Genomic DNA, 4,664 nt, shown 5'->3' with positions numbered 1-4,664 from the left:
GGAGGGGCAAAGGGAGAAAGGGTAGGCCGGTGGCTTCCATCAGTAAATCCCTTGGCAATCTTAAGTGTATGCACACAGCCCTCAAGTAATCCCCCAAAGTAAAGCTCAACAACTTTATTTTTAAAGAAACAAACAAACTCCCAAAGGTAATGGAAATTCCAGTATTTTCCCCAACACACCTCTGGTTTAGCCTGTTCATGTCTCATGAACATCTCCCTTCTTGGGGATCATCTTCCGGTTGCAGAGACACACAGTCAGTTCAGCTAACACAACTAGATTTATCGTTTGAGAGCAAAACTCTAGGGGCATACTATAGATTGACTAAAGGAGGCCATTCTTGGGCTGGAGAGATGGCTCAGAGGTAAAGGACACTGGCTGCTCTTCCAGAGGACCTAGGTTTGAGTCCAGCACCCACATGGTGGCTCACATGCCTTTAATTTTTGTTCCACGAGGTCCAATGCTCTCTTCAGGCCTCCTTGGGCACCAGGCATGTATGCAGACAAAACACTCATATACATTTAATTTAAAGGGAAATAAAGAAAGAAATTAGTTCTCAGTCACAGCCGTTGTTGCCTCCTTGGGATATCTGGCAACACCTGCGGATTGTGCACTTGCTAAACTGAGAGGGCACTGGCGCCATCTAGTGTATCCATCCAGACACACAGCTATATGCCCTACAACAAAGCACTGATCCTCTCCCAAGTGACCAGGTTAGGAAATGGTTCCAGTGAGAAGTTAGAGACTTCTCTACCAGCCGGGGAGAGGTTGCTGCGACAGAGTGTGCCTGGAGTTGAGCAGGAAGGAAGAGGAGGAGAGGAGCTTTGAAGGTAGTGAGTGGCCATGCCGCTTGAGCGCCACATACCGTCCTGAGATGGGACCGTACAGCCCAAAGAATGCACTGGGGCAAGAGGGATGGGGAAGAGATAAAGAGGGAAGGGAGGGAGGGAGGGAAGAGAGGAGGGAGGGAAATGGGTAAGACAGAGAGAGGTGGAGAAGGGAAGGTGAGAGAGAGTGAGAGAGGGAGGGAGGAAGGGAGGGAGAGATGGACATATGATAAGCTTTGGACTCCAGAGAGATGGAGGGACAAACCTCCTCTTTTAGAAATCAGATTAATCACTGAAGTAGAAACTTCTAGTTCTTTGGAAAGTTAGCTATGACAAATGATGTCTTGTGGGACACACAGGTGAAAGGATGTCTTGCTAAAGCAAACACGTGAAAGGCTGTTTTCCTGAAGCAGACATACATGAAAGGATGTTTGATGAAGGAGTACAAATGTGAACCCACAGACCGTGGGAGACGAGCGCTGAGCCTTGGTTTGGATTGTTCTGTCTCATTATTCTTCGCTAAAGACACACGTGTATTGGTGCATGTCTTTAGTGAAGACCTTACATAGTGCTGTTGAGCTCAACTTGTGATAACACCACTATTGAGAGAAACTTACCCAAGAACTGTTTGTGAGGTTCTCTGGCAGCTTGCTGCTTCTGCAGCCTTGCCTTAGGCCAGTTAGCAAGACTGGTAGTTTCTTCAGGATTGAACTACAGCTGCTGGCTTGTCCTCTAGCTGCTGGTTCATGCCTGGCATCTGTGGTCTGCTGTGGCTGAGTCGGATTTGGTGTTTGTTCTGGGACTGAACTGCAGAGAAAGAAGATCAAGCTCGCCCCCAAAGAACTATTGCTGAACAGGTCCACTTCCCCCATGTCCTAATAACTTTTCTCTTCCACTACCTCTGCTGAGTGGTGGGCTAGAGGAGAGACTGAACCCTTATTAAAAGTGGATTGCAAAATATTTATGCCTACATATCTCAGCAGTATCCAAAACTGCAAGGAGGGAAATTGTCCACAAAGAACAGGAAAAGCAGAGGCAGATAACCAGTGGAGACAACTTGCAGGCCCTGAGGCTCAAGGACGGACCGGAAGCAGGGCTTTGGGTCTGCAGAAATGCTCAGAAATGACAAGCTCAAGAGTGAGGGACTCTCCAGGGTTTATGTCACATAGCTCACTCTTCTGCTCTTGCGTCTTGAGAGAGAAGCAAGGGCACCTCAGGCTAATTCCCCACAGAGGAGCCCAAGGTAGGGCTGTGGGCATGCCAGAAATTTCTGTTAGTTTCTGGCAGACAGTGAGTGGGTGGCAGGTACCTCAGGCACCTGTTGCCACACCACACTGAGCAGCGTCTCGAGTCTCCTTACAGAACCCAGCAAGGCCTTTCAGCTTAGAAAGTGTAGAGGCTAGGGGTTAACCAGAGCCCGATCAGCACACTGCCAGACTTCTGGGTAGATTTTCATCCCTAAGGGTTAATATTCTGGGTCGTTTCCTAGGAAGAGCAGGAAATTGTCCCTTGGAGTCTGAGAACTTCAGAGCCAGTCAGGAGCCGAGCACTGTGCACATCACCCTGACGCAGCACAACTTTCTTCTGAGTGATTCCGGGGGTGGCAGGATAGACCATTAAGTAAATCCCACTCTCTGTCAGAGGAGGGGGTCCCCTTGAGCTTGCCCTGAAGGACAGCTGCTGTAGGGTGTGACTATCTGGGGGTGAGGCCATAAAACCAATCGCAGAAAGCAGACTCCTGCTCCTCAGGCGGCGCTGCGCCGCCAGCGCCAGTGGCCAGCAGGGGGCGCCACAAACTCCCTTGTCACCTAAGAAGGGCGTGGCTCCCAGTGACATGCAAAGACTCATATTTTAAAGTCTTAGCGTGTGGGCAAGCTAGAACACAGAAAGGTGAAAATTAGCTCTTGGAATTCGTACTTGAGGTGGACCCCATATAACCAAACAGCTAAGGTGCAGCCCTGGGATTATTTCAGCTGAAAAGATGATCTAACTGCCTGTAGCTCTCAGTGAGAGGATGCAGTAAATGTGTATTCAATATTGCTGTCAGAATCATAGGAGGTAATCCGGGGAGAGACGTTAACGGAGACTGGGACAAGACACATAACACTAAACTGTACATAATATTGTAGATGGGGTCAGTGAGCTGGCTCAGTGGGTAAGGAGGCTTGCCACCAAGCCTGACCACCTGAATTTGATCCCTATGACCCACAGGGAGAACTAACTCCCACACATTTTCCTCCGATGTCCACAGGAACATTGCGGGATGCACACACTCCTCCCACAACACACGTAAATAAATAAAGTCAATAACAATAATAACATCACAACTGATCGACTATTAGAATTCTGTCATCGTATGCCCTGAATCGGAATGCAAGAATTACCAGAAAATGATGCCAACATTCAGATTATTACTGTTTTGGTAGCTAGACGGTGTGCTACAAAGGACTAGAATATGTGTTCTATAAGGGAAGACGTGGAGTGGAAAGGGAAGAGTGTGTAGGTGGCTTCCATAAAGCTGACTCTCAAGAGAGCGCGTCCCATCCACGTGACGCCACTGCAAGAGAAACAGTCGGTGACTCATGGTGCACGGGAAGTGAGGACATGGCCAAATGACTGACAGGGGACCGTGGCTACCAAAAATGCAAAGAAACCAGCTGGTGAGTCACCTGAGTTGTCCTCATGTCCCTCTGTTCTGGGAGATCTGCAGAGGCTGTGGCAGAGGGAAGGGGGCAGAACCATCAAGATCCTCAGAGCCCTGCTAGACATCCACTTGTACTGCTGTCAAATGACCACCAGGGGGCGATGCCACCCCGACTCTTCAGAAGGGCCGGTAGATGAATGCTCAGGGAGTTTTCATCAGTACCTGGAGCTCAGAGAAGGCAGCTTTCGATCAGGGAGCCAGCCCTGGCCTCTTGCTGGCCTTTCACAGTGAACCATCTCTCAAACGCCAACTCAAAGCATCTGTGCTGCTGGCCACGGGGACAGCGCTTTAAGTCAGCTCTCTAATTTCAGTATCTCCAAAGCAGTTTTGTTTGATTTCAAGAGACTTGACTTAGCCGAGACCCGTGGACAGTTGTCTGGGAGTCAGCGGGTCTCACTGATTCCCACGGTTTGGCCTCTAGCAAGTAACTTGCACGTAGATGATAGCAGTCTACTTGGGATGCTGGAGACTGATTACACGTGTCCAGTGCTGGAGTCTGGCAGGCATGGCCTCACTTAGAGCATGTGATCACTGAGGCAGGCATCACTGTTACGTCCTGAGGAAATGGGGGTCAGGAGTAACAGAGCCATTCTTATGGAGGGATGAGTTTTGAGATGTGAGCCGCGTAGTGAAGGATTGCTGACTAGGAAGCAGAACAGCTTGCTTCCTGAAACAGGAGTGGGCAGCATGGCCCTGAGGTCCAGCTGTACTTGAGTGTGAGAAGAAAGTTGTGGGAGGAGCTTCCAGGGAGAGAGGGCACTACATCTGCCTACACTTCCTCCTCACATCCCCTCCTGGCCATCGTGCAGGGTGCTCTCTATTCCCAAGCAGGTGCCTTTGCTCGCCTTCCTTGGCTGGTCTAACTCCCTTCCTTTGGAAGCTGGCTCACACCACTGCTGAAGGACAGGTGTCTAGTGGGGTGATGTTCCAGGAAAGAGGACTCTGCCAGGGCTTTGCAGGCTGAGTGTGGACTCTGCCTGTTCCTTGAGCCTCTGCCCTGCAGCTGTGGTACACTGCAACCAAGATAGGAGAAGAGGAGGGAGGGGAAGAGGAGGACAAGGGAGGGGAGGAAGGGAGGAGGGAGTGAGGGAGGAGAGAAGGAAGTGAGGGAGGGGAGGAGGGAGGAGAGGAGGGAG

This window comes from Grammomys surdaster, unplaced genomic scaffold, assembly GCF_004785775.1.
Source record: "Grammomys surdaster isolate TR1022 unplaced genomic scaffold, NIH_TR_1.0 193, whole genome shotgun sequence".
In the NCBI taxonomy this organism is placed as follows: domain Eukaryota; kingdom Metazoa; phylum Chordata; class Mammalia; order Rodentia; family Muridae; genus Grammomys; species Grammomys surdaster.
Note: the sequence above shows the minus strand (reverse complement) of the source record.